We start from the raw sequence: 27815 nt of genomic DNA on the forward strand, positions 1-27815 counted from the left end.
CAAGTTTCAGTATGTAATTTCAATCTTTTTCCTTTTTTCTTAAGTTCTACTTTTAAGTAAGATAATTTATTATTTGTCCTCTTTTTGACACATATAACTTAACATGATATCTTCAAATTCCAATTAAGATGAGAAGATGGAGGAGATGACTCCATGACATTTTATTAATTTGTATATAAATCTACTTTTATGAATGTAAAGGTAATGGTTTTGTAATTTATCAGCTTTCACAGGTAGATTCTTCTTCTTCACCCCCACTCCCACCCCTCTTCTCTCCATGTCCTGATGAAATTGGAGTGCAGAACCCTCTGGTCATCTTCCCCTAATATTAACCCTTCTGTAAGTGTGGTGTGCAGAAGGTAGAAGGTCTTGGGTGCTGTAATGGCTTTTCTGCTGGACATAGGCATTTGCAGGTCAAGCCATCCCCCCAAAAAACATTTTTTTTAGTGATTTAATAATGATTAGCAAGATTGTAAGGTAAGAAGATAAGAGAATATTCCCACCACCAGAGTTCCACATCCCATCCCCTCCATTCGAAGCTTCCCTATACTTTATCCCTCTGGGAATATGAATGAAAGATCTTTATGGGGTGCAGAAGGTGGAAGGTATGACTTCTGTAACTGCTTCTCTGCTGCACATGGACGTTAGCAGGTCAATCCATACCCCCCAGTCTGTTTTTATCTTTCCCAAGAGCTCAGGGGAAGTGAAGTTCCAGGACATATTGGTGAGGTCATCTGCCCAGGGAAGTCAGGATGGTCTCATGGTAGCATCTGCAACTTGGTAGCTGAATAGCAATAAGATAAAAAGCAAGACAAATTGTTTAATAACTAGGAACTTAGGTTCCTAAGGGTAAGAATAGAGTTCTTAGAACTTACGTTTTTAAGGGTAAGAATAGAGCAGATGGAAATAAGGGTGTTAATGTGGGAAGAAATTTGGAAGTTTATTTTAGGTATATTCCGAGGGGCCCATGACTTGACTAATTTTTGCCTGAGCCTAATAGCTAACATGCAGGTGGGCTGAAAGTACTGTCTGGGAAGATGTTGTCAGAATTGAGAATGGGACTAGAAAACTGGATTAGGGCAAAGAGAAGCTCCCAAATATGAGGAAATCATATAAATATCATTAACTATAAGCCCCACTGATCTGAGCCTAGGGCCCATATCTAGCCATATTTAGTACAGGAGCCTACTTAAACTCAGTATCTCCACCAGTCTGAACTCACATTCCATGGTCACAGTGAGGAACATTCTAGCTCATTTCAGGACCAGTCTTCCTCGAGTGACAGAGTAGGTTGGCCCAGCCTCCCTTCAGAGATTGGGGCAATCCCTACTATTGCTGCTCTACATTGAAGGCGAGGTCCTATAGAGACCCATAAGGAGGCTTATGATGATGTTCCTCATGGAAGTGACCACCAATGGAGGAGAGAGAGATCTACAGCCCATTTCTATCTTTCCCTAATGTGACTTCATAATTTTTAATATCTAAATAAGAGTGCATTGTATGTCTACCACATATAGCTTAGCCACTTATCTGTTGGCTATTACAAATTGTGCTGTTAAGAACATAGGTACATAGATTGCTCCTGACAGATGTTTTTGTTTCTTTTGGGTAAGTCTCCAGGAGAAAAATGAGGTAGGTCCATTTCTATTCTTCTGAGTAATCTCCAAACTGTTTTCCACAAGTGTTAAACTAATTTACACTCCCACAAGCAGTGGAGCAGAGCAGAGCAGTGATAACCTCCCCCCCCCACCACCACCACATCCTCTCCAACTTTTGTTGTTACTGTCCTTTCTGATGGAAGACATTCTCCCAAGTGTAAAGTGGTATCTCATTATCGTCTTTATTTGCATTTCTCTGATAATCAGTGACTTTGTGTATTTTCTTTGTTGTATTTATTTATTGTTAAATAAAGATAGAAATAATTGAGAGGGGGAGGGGAGACAGAGAGGGAGAGAGACAGAGAGACACACCCACAGTCCTGCTTCACCACTTGTGAAGCTTTCCCCCTGCTGATGTCGACCTGGGGTTTAACTTGGGTCCTTGTGCACTAATGTGTGTGCTTTGCCACATGCTCTACTGCCTGCCCCACCCCCTTTATCTTATTGTTTACTTTGAGCATTCTCTTATGTATCTGTTGGCCCTCTAGATGTCTTCCTTGGTGAAATTTCTGTCCATCTCCTCACCCCATTTGATATTGGGGTTGGTATTTTGTTGCTAAATTTTTTTTTTTTTTCCTCCTCCAGGGTTATTGCTGGGCTCGGTGCCTGCACCATGAATCCACCGCTCCTGGAGGCCATTTTTTCCCCCTTTTGTTGCCCTTGTTGTAGCTTCGTTGTGGTTATTATTATTGCCCTTGTTGACGCAATTCGTTGTTGGATAGGACAGAGAGAAATGGAGAGAGGAGGGGAAGACAGACAGGGTGAGAGAAAGATGGACACCTCAGACCTGCTTCACTGCCTGTGAAGCGACTCCCCTGCAGGTGGGGAGCCTAGGCTCAAAGGCTGGTCCTTGCACTTTGCACCATGTGTGTTTAACCCGCTGTGTTACCACCCTACTCCCCCTGAAGTTTGTTTTATAAAAATCTTCTCCCATTATATAGGGTATAATCAGCTTTTCAGTCTGATTTTTTAAATTCCTATTTCTGTGATTAACACTTTGTAGCACCAGAATTTAATATGTAGAATTTTTAAGGGAAGGAATTATAACATAGAATATGTTTTGCGGGAGTCGGGCTGTAGTGCAGCGGGTTAAGTGCAGGTGGCGCAAAGCACAAGGACCGGCAGAAGGATCCCGGTTCGAGCCCTGGCTCCCCACCTGCAGGGGAGTCACTTCACAAGCGGTGAAGCAGGTCTGCAGGTGTCTATCTTTCTCTCCCCCTTCTCTGTCCATTTCTCTCTGTCCTATCCAACAACAACGACAATAATAATTACTACAACAATAAAACAACAAGGGCAACAAAAGGGAATAAACAAATAAAATAAATATTAAAAAATAAATAAATAAAAAGAATATATTTTGCATTCTTGCTCCTGATATTAATCTTAATAATGTGCTTGTTTAGATCAGAAGAGAAAACACAAGATAACCTGAACTGGAGTTGGTGTATTGCACCAAAGTAAAAGACTTTGGAGTGGGTGTAGGGGTACAGGTCCTGGAAAAGGATGACAGAGAACCTAGTGGGGGTTGTACTGTTATGTGGAAAACTGAGAAATGTTATGCATGTGCAAACTATTGTATTTACTGTCCACTGTAAAACATTAATTCACCCAATAAAGAAATTTTAAAAATAAAGATAATAATAATAATGTGCTTGTTTGCTTGTTGCATTGTCTACTATACAAGATTCACCAAAAATTACTCATTTATTTAAATACCAGAGCACTGGCCAGCTCTGGCTTATGGTGATGCAGAGGATTGAATCTGGGACTTTGGAACCTCAGGCATGAGGTCTCTTTGCATAACCATGAAGCTATCTCCCCTACCCAAGAGTTCTGGAAGTTTTTACTGAGAGCCCTGAGGTGTCTTTTCAGTGACCTGCACCTTCAGGTTCAGGGTCCTTTTGTAAACAAGGTTTACAAAACATCAGAAATTTTATATACAAAGACGTAGGTTTGGATGGAAAGCCGAACACATAATGGGAATCTAAAGAGAGTAGGATACACTGTGCAAAGCAAAGACTTCTGCTTATCATTAGCTACTGAAAACCCTCTGTTGTATCAAAGGTTAAGACTTTGGGTTCCCTCAGGTAGTGGCCTGATAACCCAGCTATGTTGAAAACAGAGGCTTTTAGGCACTGTGTTAAATTAAGCCTAAACTCCAAGACATTTGATATAAATGTTCCTCAACAGACAGACAATAATCTATTGAATGAATGATTTTGGAAATTACATACATCTTTTTAAAAATAATCTAATAAAAATGTAAACAAATATTAAAGCAACATTAAAAACTCAAATTGCATGAATCCATATAGTATCTCTTTTTTAATTTTTTTTTCAATAGGAGGGATTAATTCTTTACAGTATACACAGCTGTTGATACAAGTGTAAAATTTCTCAGTTTTCTACTAAACACTTTCACCCCCAGCCTAGGTCCTTCTCCACCATCATGCACCAGGACATGAAAACCCCCAACCTACCACAATCCTTTACTTTGGTGAAATATATCAAACCCAGTCTAAGATCTTCTTTGTGTTTTCCCTTTCTGTTCTGATTTCTCAACATCTATCCATAAGTGAGATCACCCCATATTCTTTCTTCTCTTTCTAGCTTATCTCACTTAACATGATCCCTTTAAGCTCTAACCAAGGTGAGGTAAAGAAAGTAAATTCATTATTCCTTATTGCTGAGTAGTAATTGTATATGTAGATACCACAATTTACTCATCCATTCATCTGTTGTTAGTTACATAGGTTGCTTCCAGGTTTTGGCTGTTACAAATTATGATGCTATGAGCATAGGTATACACAAGTATTTTTGGATGGGTATGTTTGGTTCCTTAGGATATATCCCCAGGAGAAGAGTAATAGGGTCCTAGGGTAGGTCCACTTCTAGCCTTCTGAGAGTTCTCCAGACTGCTCTTCACTGGGGTTGGACCAATTTACATTCCCACCAGCAGTGCAGGAGGGTTCCTTTGTCTCCACAACCTCTTCAGCACTTGTTGCTCCTACCTTCTCTGATGTACAGCATTCTCACAGGAGTGAAGTGGTATCTCACTGTTGTCTTTATTTTTATTTCTCTGATAATCAATGACTTGGAGCAAGTACACATTATTTATATGTATTAAAGATGATAGTTCATGAAACTGTCATGCATACTTTGTGAGTGTTTATTTTCCTAACATTTTCCTTAAAGTTACAAACTATCTACTTTTTAATTAATTTTTACAAATCATAAAGCATTTCTCCAAATGAAAATATTTATTGATGATGAGATTAAAAATAGCATTATAGTCCATTCTTGTAATTCAGAGTAGTTATTATTTTATATTATTTGTAAAAAAAATATTTATTTATTTATTCCCTTTTGTTGTCCTTGTTGTTTTATTGTTGTAGTTATTATTGTGGTTGTTACTAATGTCATCATCGTTGGACAGGACAGACAGAAATGGAGAAAGGAGGGGGGGGGAGAAAGACAGACACCTGCAGACCTGCTTCACCACCTGTAAAGCGCCTCCCCTGCAGGTGGGGAACCGAGGGCTCGAACCAGGATCCTTACGTTGGTCCTTGCTCCTTGCACCATGTGCGCTTAACCCGCTACGCTACCACCCGACTCCCTATTTTATATTCTTGTGGTACACCCACAACTTTGCTCCTAGAAGAACTCTTGGCTCAGGTTCCTTTGGCCTCAACACTTTATGACACGAACTGATCAATATATACCTTTGCTTATGTGTTTTTCTATTTAAACACACTTCATCAGATAGGGTATATTTTAAACAGTAAAATTAATATATATGTTTCACTCAAAGTATACATGGAAAAAAAAAGACAGCACTTCTGACTATAAGAAAATTGAAACCAAAAGCAAAAGACAGGATGTCCCCTTTGCTCTGGCTCAGCTAGTAACACATTTGTAAGGTGACTCAAATGTATCACTACTCTGTGCACACTTCAATGGGTCCCTTTGAAAGGACAACAGGGGCCCATGTTATAAATAAAGTTTATCAAGAAGGAAAAGTTTTAAATATGAAATCCTCAAGAAATAAGTACTGATTATTGATTGTAGAGTTTTATATTGGAGGGGGGGTGCCAGGGCTTTACAATGTACCATTTCACAGACAGACAGACAAATACCACAGTACTTAAACTTCTCCCAGTGCCATCATGCATCAAGACTCAGGCTTGAGCCTTGTGAATGGCAAGGCAGATTCCCTACCAGGTAAGCGATTTCTCTGGACCTGACGGTTGTGTTAAGTGCTATTTTATTTGATATTATTGCTACTTATAGAAAAAAGAGATATAAAACAAGAGTATAATAGTGTTTATAGGTTTTCTCTCTGTCTCTCTATATCGCTCTCAAAAATAAAATAAAATTTAAAAAATAGTGTTTATATTTTGAATAGCATGTATGGCTCAAAAACAAATATAATACTATAATTGAACTCAACTAAGTCAACTTCTTTTTGTTTAACTGCCCATCTATTTCACTATTTGCTGGCCTTTGAATTACTAATCATAGACTCATGCATAAAATCAATATATTTTTCAGTTTTATTTGATAGGGCAGAGAGAAACTGAGAGGGGGAGAGAGAGAGAGAGGGATAGAGAAAGATAGACACCTTCAGATCTGCTTCACACCTTGCATTCCCTGACCCACCTGCAGGTGGGAGCTAGAGACTAGAACCTGGGGATCCTTGTTTGGGTTCTTGTGCTTAGTATTATGTGCCCTTAACCAGGTGGGCTACCGCCCAGCCCCCTAAAAATCAATATTTTAGTAGTTGTAACAAATTATTGTAGCATTATCTCTTATAATAATAACTATGCTTTCACACTGGAGATTTTTAATATATAAGACACACAGAGAAAGTTTTTTATTCTTTTTAGTTTTCCAAGTAAAAGCTATAATAGAGATGAGTGTGGGGAGCTCAGACATCACCATGTGGGAGGACACAGTCCAAAAAAGGGAGCAGCTTCATAAGCAGTGATTATCTTCCCTTCACTCTCTCTTTCCCTCTCCATCAAAAAGAAAAGAATTATGTTTCTCATGCTCTATCAAAAAGAAAGAAAAAAATGACTGCTGGAAGCAGTAGAATTATACAGGCATCATGCCCCAGTGATAACCCTGATAGCCAAGGAAAAAAAGTTATGACCAATATGAATGCTATGTTTTAGTCATATTTCAGGCACTATTCAAGTAGAGAGAATAATTTATGTTAAATAAAGAACTACAGTATCTTTGCCAGAATAAAATTCAGGAGAGCCTAAAACGATACCCTTCTGAAGACCAAGGCAAAGCCCAAAGCCAAATTAGAGGAATCAGTCTGGCACTCAAAATAAACCAAACATCACTACATCCTTATCAAGCCTTTGAGCGCTCATGGTTCTGATCCATTGCTCCTTTCTTAATATCATGTCTGTCCCAGCTCAACCCTACCCTCCAAGTCAGAGATTTGCCTTGGTAGTCTATTGTCAGCCAAGAGCTTACAAATTAAAACCCATTCTTGCATAAGAAGTCTTTTTAAAATTAAACAGCTTCTCTTCAATGAAGAATGGCTGAGATTTTACGGCCTTAGGACTGAAGGCAAGACAGATTATTTGAATGCATACAAAAGGGGTTGGTAGGGTTTGTTCCACATCTTCTGAGAGGCAGTAAAGCATGGACATTAGCAATACACTGGAGTCAGAAGGCCTGGTGTTGGAATCTGATGATGACTTTTAGTCACTGTGTAGTCTGTGTGTCCCAGTTGTTGACAGAGGTTTATGTCTTTGGGTTATGAGCCAGATATGGATGGACACACATATGGAGTGAGCAACAACTAACAAGCAGCAACTAACAACAGGTTAAATATTTATCATAGGGGCTGGAAAGATAGCTCTCTCCTGGTAAAGTGTCTGTTTTGCCAAGCACTGTGCCATATTTGAACTTTTGGCATAGCACACAGGAATGCCAAGGCTCCCCAGAGGGATTTCTTCTCCTTCTTTCCATCCTTCCTTCCTTCCTTCCTTCCATTCTTTCTTCCTTCCTTCCTTCCTTCCTTCCTTCCTTCCTTCCTTCCTTCCTTTCTTTCTTTCTTTCTTTCTTTCTTTCTTTCTTCTTTCTTCTTTCCTCCTTTCTTTCTTTCTTCCTTTCTTCCTTTCTTTTGTCTCCAGGGTTATCGCTGGGACTCATGCCTGCACTAACAATCCACTGTTCCTAGTGGCCATTTTTTCGACAGGACAGAGAGAAATTGAAGGGGGAAAGGGGAGATAAAAAGAGAGATAAATAGATAGACATCTGCAGACCTGTTTAACTATTTGTGAAGTGACCCCCCTGCTATTGGAGAACCAGGAGCTTGAACTGGGATCCCCATGTGGGTCCTTGTACTTCACACTATGTGCCTTAACCAGGTGTGCCACCGCCAGCCCTCCCCCCCAAGGAATCGCCTATACTGTGTTATATCTCCCTCTCTGTGTGTGTGTCTATCTGTCTGTCTAAATGAAAAAAAAAAAAATCTATCTGCTGAAGTGAAATCATTTCATATGTAAGGTCTTGGTGAAGAAAAAAAAAAATGAAAGAGGGAGTCCGGCAGTAGTACTGCAGGTTGAGCACAGGTGGCTCAAAGCACAAGGACCTGCATAAGGATCCGGGTTCCAGCCCCCGGCTTCCCACCTGCAGGATAGTCGCTTCACAAGCGGTGAAGCAGGTCTGCAAGTGTCTCTCTTTCTCTCCCCCTCTGTCTCCCCTCCTCTCCCCATTTCTCTCCATCCTGTCCAACAATAATGACATCAATAACAACAATAATAATAATGACAACAAGAGCAACAAAAGGGAATAAATAAATAGTAAAAAAAATAAAAGGTATCTTTTATTTATTTTTTCTTATTGTTGGGACTTCACTGCTCTGTCCTGACTTTTTAAAATATAAAGAGGGATACAGAGAGACAGATGGAAAGACACCACAATACCAAATCTTCCTCTTATTCAATGTGGTCTAGCAAGAACCTGGGCGCCACACACAGTAAGGGAGAAGTACTACCCAGGTGAGCTACCTACAAATATTTATCTTGGCAACTACTCTATTTTTCCTAATTAGATGCCACCTCCAGAAAAGAGCTATAGATATATATTGTGTACAGAGCAACAGAAGAGACTTTCATGTAATGGTTAAAGAACCACCATCATCACACTCATCATACACATGATATGCATGTCATTGGTTTCAATGAGAATTAATGTCCTGTTAACAAGATAAATATTCATAGAGATAAATTACAGTCATTCTACATCCCCTTTGTCTTCAAGCTAAAGAAGAAGAAAGGCATGGCCCTTTATAGCCTGCAAGTGCTCCCTGTACTTCCTTGTCAAAATGGTCTGCTACAATTTGAATAAGGCCAGTTTTGAAAATGCTGTCCAACTTAATGTGTTCAGTAGTAATACTTCCTTTGCAGTTGACAAAGATTTCATCTGACAAATGAGTGTACTCGAGAGATTATATCAATGAATAATAGGTTCAGTTATCTCTGCTGTGAATTTCATGGACTGTAGATGATGAAGAACTGAAAGTTAAATTTACTTTTTACTTAAATCTTTAGTAATTATTTTTATACTTAACATGAAGGGGCTCAGATTTTCAAATTACTAATATTTTCCTTACCTTTATAGTAATAATAAGAATATTACTCTAAATATGTTTTATTTTATTTTATTTTGGTTTATTGCCACTGGGTTTCTGTGCTTTCCGGATTCCATCATTGCCCAAAACTTTTTTTTTTTTCCTTTCTGATAGAGAGCAAGAGATGAAGAAAGACACCACAGTTCTGCTCCACTGCTCATGAAACCTCCCCTCCCCCCGACACACACACCCACTTGCATTTGGTGACCAGGTGCTTGAATCCAGGTCCTCACATTTGGTAACATGTGTGTTCTACCAGGTAAGCCACCTGGCAGCCCCTCGGATCTATTTTTTAAGCTTAGTATTTTTCCCAGCTATAATCTTAAACAGACTTATTTAATAAAATACGGACAATATAGAAACACTAGCAAATATTTTAAACATGAATGGAATCAACAAAGTGTGTAAGTTTACACACACATATAACTGTGAGTGTATCTGGTTTAGTTAGACACACTGTACAAAAAAAAAGTGATTGAATGATGAAATAGTTCACTTGGATAGTATACTGCTTTGCTGTAGGCATAACCCACGTTTGTGCTTGGCCCCCACATCCTTGAAGGAGGTATTGATGCTGTGGCATCTCTCTCTCTCTCTCTCTCTCTCTCTCTCTCTCTCTCCCCCTCCCTCCTTACCTCCCTCCCTCTCATCTCTTTCATATTCCTTCCCTCTCCTCCCTTGGCTTTCTACCTTCTCTTTAAAAAAAATTAAATTAATTTAAAAAATTAAAAATAAAGCAGTGATTAATCATAGAGCCAAAGTTCCAATCAGACATGTTAGCATTCTCAATACAGGATTACCAACTAAGTAACCTACATCATATAATTTTTGGCTTTTACACAAGACCCGTCCCATTTCCTTTGTTCTGTGGGTTTTTAATTCCTTCTTGTTAGGTGGCTGTGTTGCTGTAAAATAAAGGGAGAGGAAAGGTGATATTTGATTTGGTTAGATTTATTCTTACATATCGTTTTATATCTGGTGTGGGGACTATCAACTTTCAGGTATTTGACTTAATCTGTTCTCCTAAGAGCACTATTTTATTTTCTGATTTGCAAAATGTTTCAAACTGTCTCCCAAGTCTTCCTAATAAATACCAACATCGAAAATCTAAACCCATGATAAGAACATTGCATTTTGATTTTTGCCTAAGTTTGTAAGAAGGTCTATCTAATTACTCTTGTGGAATTTAAGAGTTATATACATTTTCCCTGAGAATTTTCAAACTAGTCCAATCCTATTGCAAATTTTATCTAAGTTAAAAGACATATATTTATGTAAAATATATATATATATTTCTCATGACACCCTCTGACTCTACCTCAAGCTCTGTTTTTTTTTTTTTTAATCAATTTAATCTTTCCTTGAAAGATACTACAGCAAGAAAACTCAAAACCCAGTGAAAAGGAATTGCTCTCAGTGCTTTCCCCAGGACACCAACACGACTATGCTAAACATTCATTGCTGGCAGTCTCCTGGCTATCACACACTTGGCCCTCCTCTCCTTTACATCCCTAAAGCTTTGCATGTGTGATTATCATAACTCCCTTTTCTGCGGGATTACATGTAATTAAGTTTTCAATCAATCTGACTAATTAAATGGAAGCTTTGTCTGTGGGCTAGATCAGGAGACTGGAAACCAGGGTTTCTGAGTCTTACCACTTATTCACTAGGTAAGCGTGGCCAATCATTCATTTCATTTCTAATTTTCCTCTGAAGTGAATAGAGAAGAGGTATATAAAGTCTACTCTAGGTGGCCCCAACTTTTTAAGAATTCTCAATTTTTAACCTCTAGTCATCTGTGCCCTCTTGATTCTCAAAGTCCCATCTGTTATTGCTTATGGAAGATTAAAGACTCTCATCAGACCCAACTCACCAACTCAGGTGTCCATGAAGGGCTAAAGAGCCTGAGGGGTCACTGCAAAACTTTGGCTCAAATTGCCAAAACCAGGGCCAGGTAGTGGCACACCTAGTTAAGTGCACATATTACCATGCACAAGACCCAGGTTCAAGCCCCCAGTTCCCAGTTGCAGGGGAAAAGCTTCACAAGCCATGAAACAATGCTGCAGGTATCTCTCTCCCACTCTGTCTCATTCTCAATTTCTCTATGTTCTAGCAAATATGATAAATAAAATTAAAAAAGTGGTTTCCAAGGTTGCTAAAACCATCAACAATCTGGGGGTTATAGGCTTTGCAGCTCAAACAGCAGAACATGGAGAGAAGAGACCATGTGAAGTTGATGAGTAAGGTGTTTGATTTTCTTTTGTCCCTTTGATAGGTATGAGTTAAATATTTTGCTGGAAAAAATATATTCTTTACTCTATCAATATATCTATCTTGGAACACAATCACAGGAGATGATTTGGGGAAAGTAGTTTAAAGGCACTCCAGATCACACCCTTGCTTTCTGTAAGGAAACGGAGGCCTATGAAAAGAAAGGTTTTGCTTATCCCAGAAAAAAAAAAAAAAAAAAAAAAAAAAAAAAACCTGCAACTCTATTTCCTTCCCAGTTGTTTGCACTGCTCTTTAATGGTGTCACATGTGAAGGTGTGACTGTTACAATAGTCATGCTTAGTCCATGAAACATAATGCCTCACTTGCTATAATGAGAAACCACTTAGAGAAACTATTATACGTCTCAGTAGCACAGCAGTGATCACTGACCCGCCAGTTGGCATTCAGAGAAACAGGCAGGTGAGATGTGGAAGATGTGCTTCCTCTTACCTTTTGTCATGGTGCATGTCTTTATGTCTCCCTGTAGAGGCCTTCCAGAAGAAAGGGAACCACCTAGAAAGAGGGAAAACGGAAATAAATACTTTCAGGATGTCTGGTTCCTAGGCTAAGATAAAGATATCTTCCTTGGTTCGACTTTTTCTTCCATTGCATCTTCTTCAAAGCCAGTCATTTCACGTAATCTATCCCAAATCTATGTCCCTGGCAGTGATGCCATTCCAATAGCAGAACACCAAACTTGCAGGCCTGAGTTTCTGAGGTCCCAGGTCTAATCCTGCCACAAATCAGAGCTGAGCAGTGCTCTGCCCCAACTCTTATTAAAATAAATAAATCTGCAAGTCTGTATTTCCTTGAAAGAGTACATTGCCACTGATCTAAGCTACCTTCCTTGGCTAATCACAGTACAAGGCAAGGTTTCCCTGAATTTAAATTTTTCGGTATGAATTTAAATAGTCGTTTGTTATCATGCATTGATAGGTTGCCTTGGATATGTTCTTCAGTGATTTCTTGTTTGTTTTTCACATTATCCCACAACATTGAAAGTTCCTTGAGGGGAAAGGTCATGGTTTCTTCTCTGACATTTCTAAAAGAATGTATCACTTAATAACAAGTATGTATTAAGTTTGCAAAAATCTCCATGGAGACCCAAGAAAAACTCATCTGTTTTCAGTCCTTGTGTTTACCATGGATAAATAAGAAAACAAGAAATTTGGGTCTCTAGTGAGTCAGAACTGTCTCAGTACTGAGACATCTCTCCATTAGCAGCATTTGTGGTTTCAAAATGGAAATCAAATTTTCTCTCTCTCTCTCTCTCTCTCTCTCTCTCTCTCTCTCTCTCTCTCGGGTTTTTAAGTAATAAATAGTGTATCTATGTTGGAGACTAAAAATATATTTAGACATTAATCTGTGTAAGTCAGTAACTAATAAAACATTTGTATCTTGGTTTACAGTGACCCTTAAACCAAATCAATAATAGTGGTCTAGAAATATGATAAATATGCACACTGGAAATGAAATGATTTTTCTCTGCCAAACTAATTCTGATTCTGTTTTACTTATGGCTCACAAAGATTCAGGGGATATGTGTTAGGAATATTAGGAACAGGTCTGCAGTGCTAAGTAGTAGCATGTCAAAAATGACAAGTTTTGTCATTTACTGAGTCAGGAATCAGATACTAATATTGTATTATAAGCGATGTGAACTCATAGTGTTCTCTTTGCTTGCAAAATGCCAGAAAAGAAGCAACAGGAAATAGCAAGATGTGGAAGACAAATGTTACCCACACTTGAAAGATAACAATGAGGCAAAATGAAATTTGTTGAATTGAAACAATGAATTGTTTAATTAAAAGAAACCCATCGTGATCATTCATTAAGATATGCATCATCTGATTCATTTTGGAACAAAACTCTAATATCTGCTTTGTAACTTCCGCAGGATTTTTCTCGTACTTTTATTTTCTAGAATAATGCTGGCTGGTGGAGGAGGGAAAGAAATCTGAATTTAAACTGGTATGTATGGTAAGCATTTACCACTCTCACATATAAAATTAATGATTGAAAAAGAAATTCACTAAGAATTATGATTAGTCTAGAGATTGAAATGAGAGACAAAGAGTACAACTCGCAGTACTATTGAATGCTTTGAGATTTAAATCTTTTCAACTTTATGTTCATATGCACCAAAGGGTGTCAGATCAAGGCATGCCTAGGTAACTCTACACATAGTTTTCACCTTGGATAATGACTTCTCATGGGAATATTTATAGAAATTGAATTAAAAATATATCTATTTAAAATAAAATTGACCACCAGAGAAGAGAAACTAACTTGAGAATTCAAAATCCATATAACCACACTTTGTTGAGTAGGATAGCAGTTAAAGAGATCTTACCTTTAAGGTCGTGGTATAGAGATATTATTAATTATTATTATTATTAATTAATTATTATCAAATTGTATTAATGTGACATCTGTCTCCATTAAACAGAGTAATCTTCCAGAGAGCAACAAGAGTTCCAAAACAATACGAGGCTTTCCAGATGACAATAACAAATGGTACCTGACCTGACCATTGTTGATGGAACTCTGATGTGCTCTTCCTGAAATGGATGGGCTAAAGCATTGATTCATTAGTCTGTTTAACCTTCATGTATTTTGAGAGAGAGAGAGATTCATTTAAAGGCTGTCACACTGTCATCTCAAGAGATTTATTCCTTGTCATCCTTCCTACCACAATCAAAGAAAAGTGACTCCCAGCCCTATATAGTGGATTGGCATAAAAAAAGAAATCGATCTAGAAATAGAACCAGTAAGTTTCAGCTAGGGATGCCTGCCTTTACATATTTATCTACTTTTATTCCCACAGTGATTTTAGGCCATCATGTAGGTTTTTTTTTTTTTTATTCTCAGTATCATAGTTTTTAAAATAACTCTGTTGAAAATGTTGGAGAGGTGGGAGAAAAGGACCTACATACCTAGCAATTTCTCTCCTGGGGATTTACTCAGAATAAAACAAAACAAAACAAACAAACAAAAAAAAACACTTATCAGAAGAGATATATGTACACCTATGTTAATAGCAGCACAATTGGTAATAGCCAAAACTTTAAAGCAGCCCAGCTGTCCAATGACAAATGAGTGGCTAAAAAATAGTGATATGTATATACCCAATGGAATACTACTCAGATGTTAAAAATGATGGGGTCATCTCCTTTGTATCATCTTAGATGGAACTTAAAAATATCATATTAAGTTAAATAAGCCCAAAAGATTAATATCAAAGATATTACATATAGATGAGATTTAATAAACAGGGACAGGGAGGAGGAATGGTGTGGTGCATTGTACCAAAGCAAAGGACTCTGGGAAAGGAGAGGGAGACAAGGGCTGGTGCATAATAATGTAAAAAGACCTATGTTGTAGATAAGAGTGTTCTGTGAAGAACTTTCATGGGGAGATTAGAAATTATACCCATGTATCAATGACTACACTGTAAACCATTAGAAAAAAATATATATATATGTATGTATCCAATTAGGCTATTTTAAATAGTGCAGTTATAAACATAGGGGTGCATATATATTTTCAAATTAGTGCTTCTGTGTGCATTGGATATATGCTTAGGAGAGGTATTGTTGCTTCATAAGCTACTTAATACCATTTTTATTTGTTTGAGAACTTTCCATACTGTTTTCTATAGGAACTACACAAGTTTACCTTCCCACCAATAGCATACCAGTGTTCTTTTTTTCTCGACTTCCTTACCAATACTTTTTATCTCTTGATAATCCATGTGAACCATCTTCACAGCTATGAGATACTATCTCCTTGTGGTCTTAATTTGCATTTCTCTAATGATAAGAAGTGTGGAACCTTTTTGTGCATTTGTACACCATGTGGATGTCTTTAGAAAACTGCCTATTCAGATCTTTAGCCCATTTTTTTTACTGAGTTATTTTATGTATAGCACAAAAAAACTTTTTTTACCCTTCCTTCAAAAACTTTCTATTTGGGTGGTATTTCCTTTTACCATTTAGAATTTAATTTGATGTAGTCTCATTGGTTTATTTTTGGTTTTCTTTCCTTGCAAATGGACTTGATTTAATTTCTTTTTGCTTATCAATATAGTATTCATCAAACTTCTGCTACCCATGACCCAAATTACATTTACTTCTTTAGTAGCCTCAAGTGGTGGCATACCCAGAAAAATGCATATCACCATACCCAGACTCAAGCATCTGCATCTATCTGCAGGGTGGAAGCATTATAAGCAGTGGGACAGTGTTGCAGATGTCTCTTCTTCTATCTTCCTTTATTTCTACTTCTTCTCTTTCTCTTTGTATCACCTTTTATCAGAGAGGAGAGAAGGGTAGGGAAGAGGAGAAGAGAGGAGATGAGAGGAGGGGAGAGGAGAGGAGAGAAGAAGATTAGAGAAGAGGAGAAAGGAGAGGAGAGGAGAGGAGAGGAGAGGAGAGGAGAGGAGAGGAGAGGAGAGGAGAGGAGAGGAGAGGAGAGGAAGGGAGGAAGAAGGGAAGGGAAGAAAGAAGGGAAGAAGGAAGGGAAGGGAAAGGAAGGGGAGGGGAGGGGAGGGGAGGGAAGGGAAAGGAAGGGAAGGGAAGGGAAAGAAAAGGAAGGGAAGGGAAGGGAAGGGAAGGGAAGGGAAGGGAAGGGAAGGGAAGGGAAGGGAAGGGAAGGGAAGGGAAGAGAAGAGAAGAGAAGAGAAGAGAAGAGAAGAGAAGAGAAGAGAAGAGAAGAGAAGATGGTTACAGGGCTTGTGGAGGTGTCATGTAGGCAGTAAACCTCAGTAATAACTCTAGCTGCAAAAAAAAAAAAAGCAAACTCCTTGCCACCTGAAAAAAATTAGCATTAGCATAGTGGGACTCTCTGACTATCCCCACACACACACTCACACACATTTTAAAAACTACATGCAAAATAAATGTCTTTAAAAACAAAGTTGACATGCTAATAACCTCTGCAGGATCAATAGTGTGGCCACTCAACCCTTACCCATTCACAATAAAACAAGTCTTTGGAAGAATTATTAAAGAAAAGGTTTAATTTAATGCCACTACATACTCTAATGTCAGACCCAAGAAGAAGGCCTTCCCCTAAGACATTGTGATTAAGCAAACATCAATTAAAACCCTAGAGCTGAGATTTTTTTAATTAATTAATTTATTTATTTATAAAAATGACAACACTGACAAGAACATAGGATAAGAGGTGTAAAATTCCCACCACCAGTACTCGGTATCCCATTCCCTCCCCTGATAGCTTTCCTATTCTTTAACCCTCTGGGAGCATGGACCCAGGGTCACTATGGAGTGCAGAAGGTGGAAGTTTTGGCTTCTGTAATTGCTTCCCCACTGAATGTGGGCACTGACAGGTTGATCCATACTCCCAGCCTGTCTCTCTTTTTCCCTAGTGGGGCAGGGCTATGGGGAAGCAGGGCTTCAGGATATATTGGTGGGGTCGTCTGCCCAGGGAAGTCCTACAAAAGCTGAATAAGGGCAAAAGGCTGGCTTACTTTAATGATGACTCCTTAGTCACTATCAGTCCACCCCATAAGCTGGGTCTCTGGTTGGGGAGACCTGGGATTCCCACACAGACATGATGAGCCTAGACCTCAAATAGATCCCTCTCTCCATTATCACTAGTCATCTCTATAAGGAACAGCATAATGGACCCCTTTGGGGGTCCCCATAGGACCTTGCCCTCAATGTGGATCAACAATGGTAGAGAATGTTCCATCCTCTGAAGGGGGGGTGGATAGCATACTTTATCTACCACCTGAAGAAGATGGGTCCTGAAATTGATGCAACTCAGAATGTTCCTACTAATGACCATAGAATGTGAGTTTGGACCTACAGGTATGTAGAAGTTACATAGGCTCCTAAGCTGAATTTGGGCCCCAGATCAAATTGATAGGGTTTACAGTCAACAATATTTATACACTTTTCCCATATTTGGGAGCTACTCTCTTCCCTGATCCAGCTTTCCAGCCTTTTTTCCAGCCATGACTTCATCTCCCCAGACAATAACTTGGGTCCACCTGCATATCAGATGGAGCTGAGATTTTTAAAGACCTAGGGGAGCTGTATGAGTAACTATCATGTAAAACTTACCCCATGGCAAGGTGAAGAGACACGTTTCAAATTCTCTTGAGTCATTTCATTTTACTGTTGGATATGAGAACTAAAGAGGTGGAGATAAGGCACTCAAATAGATGAAGTATACTATGAAATTAGGTCTATTGGAACTGAGCTTCCCAGAAAGCTGTGAATGGACAGATCATGAAAATAAACTGAAAAAGGAAGAAGGGAAAGAGACTTTTCAATAATAAACTGTTGTAAATAAATAAACTTTGTGGGTCCTTGCATAAGCTGAATTGTGGTGTGGACAATGGGGGGGGGATGCCTGGGGTGCACATGCCTTCCATCAGTCTCCCCAGGGGCTTTTTGGGTTGAGCAGGAAGGAACCTGCCTAAGAGGTCCCAGTCTCCCTATGTGTCTCCCTCCTACAGGAACCCCCCATCCCCACCCCGTGCTAGCTGGGGCTTTCGTTTCCTAGTTCCCCAAACTAGCTCAACCACTTACCCAATGGTTACTAGAGAGACCCTTACCATTTCCATTTCCCGCTCTCCTGACCATATATGGTGTAAACAAGTAACTGTCTCTGAAGGCCCCCAGCAGCCCCCTCCTCCCTTAACAATCCTGACCATATAAAGCTAGGCCATAGACACCCTGTTCTTCCCCCTACTCCAACCTATAAAAACCCCTTGCTTGCCATACAATAAACACACTAGTCATAGGCAAATAGTATCCTGGGGGTGATCCTTGGCTTCCTCTCTTGAAGTGATCTCTGCAGGGAAAAGACCACCAGCTTACTCACCCCTGCTGCCCTTGGTCCAGCCCCTTCAGGCCCCTCTGGTGCACAACAGAGTGGGTCAGCTGACTTGGTCGGACTAAGAATCAGGTCCCCATCAAAACTTTACAAATATTACATTTCTAACATTTTCATTTCAAGGAATACTATTTTAAGATAATGATGTTTATATTTAATCTAAAGAATTTTGTTGGGAATGTCAGTCAGATCTAATAATGTAGTCATAGTAATGACAAAAAAAAAATAGATTGTATGGGTCCAAACAAATCTTTCACTAAATACAGCCACAGTTCTTTATTTTTTATTTTGTTTTATTATCTTTATTTCTTTATTGTATAGAGACATGTTGTTAAAATTCGGACGGCTCTTGCCGGGCGGGTCTAGCTTCACAGGCGGGTAACAGAGACGCGGAGACAGCGGCTGGGCAGGGAAGCTATATTTCTTTATTCAGGAACAACGATTCACAAACTAAGACAAACTAATCACCAAACAGAACTCTGCTGTCTCTTTGCAGCGGCGCAAGCACTCTTTCTTTTACTCTGCAACTCTGGAACCCCCTGAACTCTGGAACTCTGGCACTCTCTCTTACTCTCCAACTCAGGAACTCTCTAACTTTGCAACTCTTCAACTCTCCAACTGTGGAACTCTCCAACTTTCTCTCTGGAACTCAGGAACCCTCTCTCGGGGTTCCTTGGGGTGGGGCCAAGCGGGCCCGCGAAATTAGCAGGACTGATCCAATTCTCTTGGCGGGGGAAAACTAGAACCCAATGTAAAGCATACAACAATTCCCCCTTTTCTTTTTAACTAAATGACTACAGTATCAAGGGTGTGGGGTGAATAGAAACCTCTATCATACAGGCATTTTTTAAAAAAAGAAACTGGCACCAACATGGAGAAACATGTAAGCAAGTAACAAGAACCAGTGTGTTGCCAAGGGAAGGCCTGAGGGGGCCGGCCATTTTTTGCCTCTGTGGGCAAAATTTTATCAGCTTAAAAAAAACATTTCTTGCCTCTGGGGGGCGTACTTTCTTGCCTCTGGGGGGCGTATTTGCCTTGACGGGCATTTGCATGGGGGCGGGGAACGGCCTAGAGTCTCAAAGGCAGCTGGCTGCAATTTACTTACTATGAAACAAAACTTGTTATTAGCATATTTCTAATAGAGAAGGAATTTGAGACTTTTACATAGCAACAATGTCTTTTTAACCTTTTGTTACACCCATTCAAGATGGAGTCAGGAAAGGAAACCTCAGGCATGAGAATAATTAGCATAGCCATTGTGCGATCTACCATTTCTAATAGAGAAGGTAATGGAGAGTTTTACACATCAACAAGTCTATTTAACCTTTTGTTTAGACCAACTTAGTTAAAATATATTGATTGTTAACTAATTTTTACCTCAGACTTTAAATGTAAGTTAATTTTATCTTTATGAGAATTACGTTGAAAACCTTTTTCATTTAACTTTGACTAGTAAGAATTTAGCCTTAAAGTTACTGTTTACCAAACTTTAAACATACACATAAACATGGTCATTAATACACAAGGAGAGAAACCTTTGTTACGAAGACATGTCATTTTAAACACGAATTTAAATCTGTACTGTCTTAGTTGTTGGGGGGGGGGTCACCATCCGGAGGTGGCTTCCCACACAGCTTCATTTCTAGGAATTGCAGGTTGCGATCTCTGCACAAATCTCTGCATACTCCAGCTTGTCTGCCTTCAGACCGGACTGGCGGCTGGAGATCTCGTGTGCCCAGTTTCGGCAGGGAGCCCGGGGTTCCGGGAGGCCCGGGATGGTTCCAGAATTTATAGAAAGAGGGCAGGCAGGCCATCTTTGTAGAAGGCGTGAGCCTAGGTGCCCAGAGGTGGCGGCCATGATAGGCCGCCGCGGCCCTGCCCCATGGCCCTGCCATGTCTGCTGCCCTGCTCGCAGTGGCCAAGCAGCGTGGAGGGATCACGCGTCCAGTGCCCTGCGCCATGCGGTGGAGAGCCAGCTCCTGTGGGCTGGCCTCGGGCTCTTGCGTGTTGGCCTCGGGCTCTTGCGTGTTGGCCTCGGGCTCCAGGGGCTCTTGTGTGCTGGCGTCGGCCTCCTGCGGGCTGCGGGGCTGCGGGGCTGCGGGCGCACCTGGGCGCAGCTGGCTGGCTGGCTGTTTAACCAGGTGGAAATGGCAGCTCCGCGCCTCGCCTCCCGCCGGCTCTTCCTGCTGACTGTTCTGAGTTCGCCCAAGTGAGTGGAAACCACAGAGTGGTCCAGAGATAAATGTTCCAAAAACAGCAAAACAGTCTCGTGAAGAAAGAGCAGAGGCCTTTGGAGATCTCTTCACAAGCAGAAGAGAAGGCCATAGTGCATAGGTAGCCAAATTGCTTTACTTATCTGAGAGATGCACAGGTCAGGTCCACGTGGGCGCCATTTGTTGTTAAAATTCAGACGGCTCTTGCCGGGCAGGTCTAGCTTCACAGGCGGGTAACAGAGACGCGGAGACAACGGCTGGGCAGGGAAGCTGTATTTCTTTATTCAGGAACAACGATTCACAAACTAAGACAAACTAATCACCAAACAGAACTCTGCTGTCTCTTTGCAGCGGGGCAAGCACTCTTTCTTTTACTCTGCAACTCTGGAACCCCCTGAACTCTGGAACTCTGGCACTCTCTCTTACTCTCGAACTCAGGAACTCTCTAACTTTGCAACTCTTCAACTCTCCAACTGTGGAACTCTCCAACTTTCTCTCTGGAACTCAGGAACCCTCTCTCGGGGTTCCTTGGGGCGGGGCCAAGTGGGCCCGCGAAATTAGCAGGACTGATCCAATTCTCTTGGCGGGGGAGAACTAGAACCCAATGTAAAGCATACAACAATTCCTGACCCCGCCCCAGGCCCCTGCCGTCCCGGTTTCACCTCCGCCTGCAGCTTCTGCGTCCTGAACCCCGCCCCTGCCCCTGCCATTCCGGTTTCAGCTCCGCCTGCAGCTTCCGTTTTCCTGACCCCGCCCCCGGCCCCTGCTGCCGCGGTTTCAGCTCTGCCTGAGGCTTCCTCGTCCCTGACCCCACCCCCTGCTGATACGTCACCATTAAGGGACCTAGCGGTTGAGATACGAGAGCTAAAGGATATTTTTTCAGCATTTAAGGATTTTAAACCATGTGCAGTCCACCCCGGGAGCTCCGTCCCCGTAGATATGCGTTTAGTCTCCCCTGCAGCCAGTTCAGCAGTTTCTACTGAACTTTCCACTTCTGTAGCTCCCTCTCCCGTGCCATCGGACCAAATCCACACATTCCCGGTAAACTTGGCCCCTTCTAAACAAAACCCTCAGCCGTGGCAGCCATATTCCTCTAAGGACATTGGAACACTCAGACAAGCAGTCATGGAGGACGGAATGCATTCTCCATGGACCAAGTCCTTCTTGAGAAGCTTTTACCAGCATTTAAATACACCACAAGACTGGAAAGATCTGGCTCGTGCTGCATTCCCAGACCTACTCTATCTTCAGTGGCAGGCATGTTTCCGCGATGAGTGCTCTAGGCAATTGCAGGAAAATAGTAACAAACAGGTAGAATGGAATTCTGATGCTTTGTTTGGAGCAGGAGCTTATGAATCTGGAACTCAGCAGGCAGAAACCAGGTTTCCAACCGGTTATTTTGAACAGGTACGCATCTGTGCAACACAAGCATGGGAAAGGGTGACCACACCTGATGTAGATCCATCAGCTCCCATTAAGTTTTTCACCAAGGCTCTGATGAGTCATTGGCGAGCTTCATCTCAAGGGTGAAGAGAAGCTTAGAGAGAAAGGTTTATAATCCTGACGTCCGCAAACTACTCCTGTGCTCTATTGTCTGGGAAGGCATGACACCACAATTCCGTCAGGTATGCCTTAATCTTAAACACCTACACCCAGATAATTGGATTCTAGCGACACAGGAACTTACATCAGGCAATTATGGGGCACCCGCTACAACGCAGGTCTATGCAGTTGCCTCACGTAAGCAAAACAGGGCCTACTTTCAGTGCGGTCGCCAAGGACATTGGCATAACCAATGTCCTGATAAGTTGTGACCACGCCTCCAGTCAGGGAAACCACGCCTCCAGCCATAGCAACGCCGCTTTCAGTCAGGGAGCCAGAGACCATGTACTGTTTGTCCAAAATGTCGTAAGGGGTTTCATTGGAAGAGAGATTGTTGGTCCCAATTTCATAAAGATGGTTCGCCCCTGAATGGTACAAATTCGGGGCCTGAGATTTTGTGGACCACTCCTGTTTTAGAACAAGGTCACCCTTCTATGACAGTAAAGATTGGCAATATTCCTTTTAAATTTTTGATTGACACGGGGGAAGCAAAGACGATTTTAAGGCAAGAAGAGGTTCCCAAGATTGGGAACTCATCCCTGGACCCAGTTTACATGGAATAGGAGGGATGATGAGAGCATTTTGCACACGAGACTCGCTTATGTGGGAAGACCCAGAAGGTTCTATCGGACACTTCTGCCCTTTGGTAGCTAATATTAGCACCAACTTACTGTGCAGGGATCTTCTGGAATGTCTTAATGTTAGGATATACACAGACGCCTCTGCAGAGCGTAAAACTCATTCCTGCGATACCAGGTCTATTCAGCACCCCCAATACTAAATGCCACTGTTCGTAGCCAAACACCCCGCTTAAGCTGGCTTTCTAATGAGCCTGTCTGGGTGGAACAGTGGCCTTTACCTAGGGATAAGCTAAAAATTTTAAAAGAGCTCGTCCGAGAGCAGTTGTCCTTGGGACACATTCGTCATTCTCGAAGCCCATGGAATACTCCTGTCTTTGTGATTAAAAAGCGCTCGGGAAAATGGTGCCTCCTTCAAGATCTCCGTGCAGTAAATAAAACCATGCAGGTCTGGGGCTCCCCCCAAAGGGGTTTGCCTCTTGCTTCTGCAATTCCCACGGGAATTCCAATCATAGCTATTGATATACAAGATTGTTTTTTCTCTATCCCCTTGCATCCGCGAGATTGTAAACGTTTTGCCTTCTCTGTTCCGTCTATTAATAATGCCAGCCCCGCTGACAGATTTGAATGGGTGGTGCTGCCCCAGGGTATGGCCAATAGTCCTACAATTTGTCAGGAGGCTGTTAAATCTGCCCTTGTCCCATATATTCATAAGGGCCTTAATATTTTTCATTATACAGATGATATTTTAATATGGGGAAAATCAGATACAGATCTCTATGCCTTACGTAATTTTCTCATTCCTGCATTAAAGAAAAGCGGCCTTAATGTAGCCCCTCAGAAGATACAGCTAATCCCTCCAATATCCTTCCTAGGTTCAGAGATTTCTCTAATGCAAATTCGTCCCTTAAAACCTAATGTTACCTTCCCTTCTAACCTTACTCTTGCTTCTTTACAAAGTTTTCTAGGAAATTTAAATTGGTTTAGGCAGTATCTCTATCTGCCCACAAGCTGCCTCCAACCACTGTTTGACCTGTTGAAAGGAAACAAACAGCCCTCTTCAAAACGTAAGTTAACTCCTGAGGCCTCCTTGGCACTGGAAAGGGTTAACCAGGCCCTCCAGGACATGCACCTTGTTCAATTCTCCCCCTCCTCTCTGGTAAACCTTCTAATCTTCAACTCCACCCCTACAGTAGTAGGGGCACTGTGGCAAGACCATGGGGTTCTCCAATGGCTTCACACGCCAGTAGTAGGAGCTCCAAGACTCCTCACTGAGATAGATGTGTTAGCATTCATGGTTCTCCAAGGGAGAAATAGGTCTGTGCAGGTCTTAGGGAAAGAACCGGATTTAATCATTCTGCCCTTTTCTCTCACAGATACAGAGTGGCTTATACACCATCATTCCCGCTTTGCCATAAGCTTCGTGGGGTTTCCAGGACAAATAGATAACCATTTTCCTTCTAATAAATTGATAGCTTCTTTACCTCTTCTGCCTCTACTAGCACCTAAACTTTTCTCTCGGGATCCCATTCCCTCTGCTCCTACAATCTTTACTGATGGCAGAAAAAGGGGAGCTGCTGCCCTTATATATTACCCAGACAAACAATCTCCTAAACCTCTCTTTACTGAGCTTCCTGATAATTCCCCTCAGTACAAAAAATGCTGTTTTTCTTGCACTAAAAGCTGTACCAGAATCCTTCAACCTTTTTTCTGACAGTGTGTATACTGTTAACTTATTTCCATGGCTTGCTCGTTTGTATGTGTAAATTGATGACAACCCACTTTCCCCTCTCTTGATTCAAATCGCCTCTATGCTCTGTTCTCGAACCCAACCACTGTATATTCAACACCTTCATTCCCACAGCCCTCTTCCTGGTTCCCTGTCTGAAGGGAATGCCGCAGTTGACCGCCTTGCCTCCACAGGAACTTTCCCAGTCTCTGTCTCTGATCCTGCTAATTTTCACTCTCTAACCCATGTTAATCTTAAAGGCCTTCAAGCTCAATTCCCTGATGTTCCTGTAACACAGTTAAAACATATCCTCGCTACATGCTCTTCTTGTGCAAGTCTCATAAAGACACCTGCTATCCAGACCCTTGGGGTTAACCCCCGAGGTTTAAAAGCTAATGCTATTTGTCAAATTGATGTCACCCACATACCAAACTTTGGCAAACAAAAATATGTGTTTGTCTCAATTGATACCTTTTCTAAATTTACGTGGGCTACAGCTCAGACAGGAGAAAGTGCTAAAAAGCTTGTAAGCCATATGCTCTCTTGTTTTGCCGTTATGGGGGTCCCATTATTTTTGAAAACAGACAATGCAGCTATGTTTACAAGCAAACAATTTAAAGATTTTTGTTCCCTCTGGAATATTACTCATACCACGGGCATTCCCTACAATCCACAGGGACAAGGCATTGTCGAGAGGGCCCATCAAACTCTGAAGGCTCAACTAAATAAAGATAAAGGAGGAACATATCCCCCCAATATCCAGCTAGCAAAAGCCTTAACTACGTTAAATCTCTTTAATATTTACAATAACTCGGCCTTACCCCCTATTATTCTTCACTGGCAAACACCATCTACCCTCCCATCTATTAAGGTCAAATGGAGAGACCCACTCGATAAAGTTTGGAAAGGGCCTGACCCATTATTGACCATGGGAAGGGATTTCGCATGCATTTTCCCTCAAAATTTCTCTAAACCTGTCTGGGTTCCTGCCCGCCATGTCCGACAATACCCGCAGGATGGCGCTGTTATTCCCGAAGAACAAGAAATACTACAAGAGGACCAGATGCAGGATACATCCCAGGACCCGTAATACGACATGGCAGAACCTGCAAAATCTGGCTCACAGAGACCTCTCTCCTACCCTTTCCCTGTATGTCTTATAACTGGCCAGTTGTTTTTGTGAGTGAGTGTGTTAAATGACAAAAAAATTTTTTTTGCATGACCCATCTGCTTGGAGTACTCTAAAAGGTAATTGGCTTTATATAAAAATGCTGGACGCAGCCAAAGTTTCTGGAGATGTCCAGAAACATTCCAAATTTTTTTTTCTTTCTCCCTCTTTTGAATTTTATATATAGTTTTGGTATATATGTAAGTGTTTAGTCTTAAACTGTGTGACTAATGACAGATTTAAATTTGTTTTTAAATAATGTGTTTTTATAACAAAAGTTCTTTTTCCTCCAGTTTGTTATAACTAAATGTTTATGGGTATGTCTCAAGTTTGGTAACACTAACTTAACGGTCAGAAGTGTAACCCTACAACTACACTTTTACCAGAGAAGGTAAAAATTAATTGTTAAGGTAACTTACTATTTAGGTAAAAGTCTAAATGTTCAATGTGACTATTCATTCCCAAAACTAAACTATATAAATTTTATATACAGGACACCTTTGAAGGGCCCCCAAAGGTGCCCTGTAAACTATCTTGTGGAAATTAATCCACAACAGATCTGGCATCAATCTGGCACTGTAAACATTAAAATCATTGTCACGAATATGCGTTAACTCTCTAAGCAATTTGAGTTTGTTTAAAATACATATTTTAGCTAAAATTGGTCTCAAGATCCTGCAGTAGAGGCTGCCACAGGAGGTCACATTAGATGACCATTAAATAAAATCATAAAGAGATTCTAAACCAATTATAATCATCGAGGTATCAACTATAACAAACCTATAACTTGTTACAAGTTCAAATTAACCATGAGAAGCAGATTGTTTGTGTTTCTTTCACAGGAATCCCGGAAAAACCATCTGAACCCCTGCACACCCTGATGTCACTCACTAGATGGCACGACTACCGTGGCACACCCCCCGAAACCCTAGATGTCACTCAACTCGATCTGAAGAACCTGATACACAAACTCCAAGGACAGAACTTTCTTCATGCCTGGTTACCGTTCATGCTTCTGACCTGCTTGTTACGTGTTGGCAGTTCCAGCTAGCTATCTACAAAAGAGCAACATTCCAGCGGCTGACCTCCCTCATGCAGCGTTGCATCCCCTGCCAATTCTTCCCCTAGCCATCTACTTAGGACTGAGACTTGTATCGGACTTTCTGACATACCCTATATACATTTTACACAATTTTGAAGCAGCTTATTTCCCTTCACGCTGCTGGTTTATCATAGACTGATCCTGAGTAATTCATAGACTTTACAGACTGTTGCTTTGAGGACTATACAATGCCAAATAGCCCCTCTGGTGGGTCATGCCTCCCGCCTCCCCCTCATTATGTACCCTTGCCCCTTTCCCCACCCAAACAGGGAATGTTCCTTTAAACACCAATCCTTCCCTTCACACCACCACACTGGCTTTTACTTCTTCCCTACTTGTCCCTTCCTATTTTTTTATATCATTTAGGCTTATGCCCAAAAGGTTTCTGCCCCATGATAGTCTTTTATAGACTTTGTACATCTTATGCAATTACTAGATAGAAAGATAGAAAAGATGTAGAGATATTGTGAAGAGATGTTTGAGCAGGCTGCGCTTAAACCTATGAGATGAGTCTCTCCAGGTAAGTCTCTCTCTCTAAAGAGGGGTTGAGCACAGGAGGACGCATAAATCTCACAAGGTTGGCAGCCATTTAAGCCTTCCCTCCTCCACAGAAAGTCCTACATCTTCCCACCTGAGCATGGCATTCCTCTAAAACATTTAAGCCTGCTCCATTCCATTTTTCTTTACTGTGTCCATTTAGATATAAAGGGATAGGAGGAGATGTTGCTGAGGAGTTATTCTGATGCAGTCTCCGCCCCCAGGTTTTTCTATGCCCCGCTAAATCCTAGAGTGCCCCCTTTCAACCAATCCTGGCCCTACACGTCACCCCTGGTTGTCACCCAATAAAAAGCCCCCTCACCCCTCCCCTCTCTCTCTCTGGGCTCTCGGCTCTTCCTCTCTGAGGTCTCGCTCCCTGCTCTCCCCCCGTGGTCGGCCATTGCCGGCTGGCTCCACGTGGTCTGAACCAAACCTC

This window comes from Erinaceus europaeus, chromosome 3 (assembly GCF_950295315.1).
Source record: "Erinaceus europaeus chromosome 3, mEriEur2.1, whole genome shotgun sequence".
In the NCBI taxonomy this organism is placed as follows: Eukaryota; Metazoa; Chordata; class Mammalia; order Eulipotyphla; family Erinaceidae; genus Erinaceus; species Erinaceus europaeus.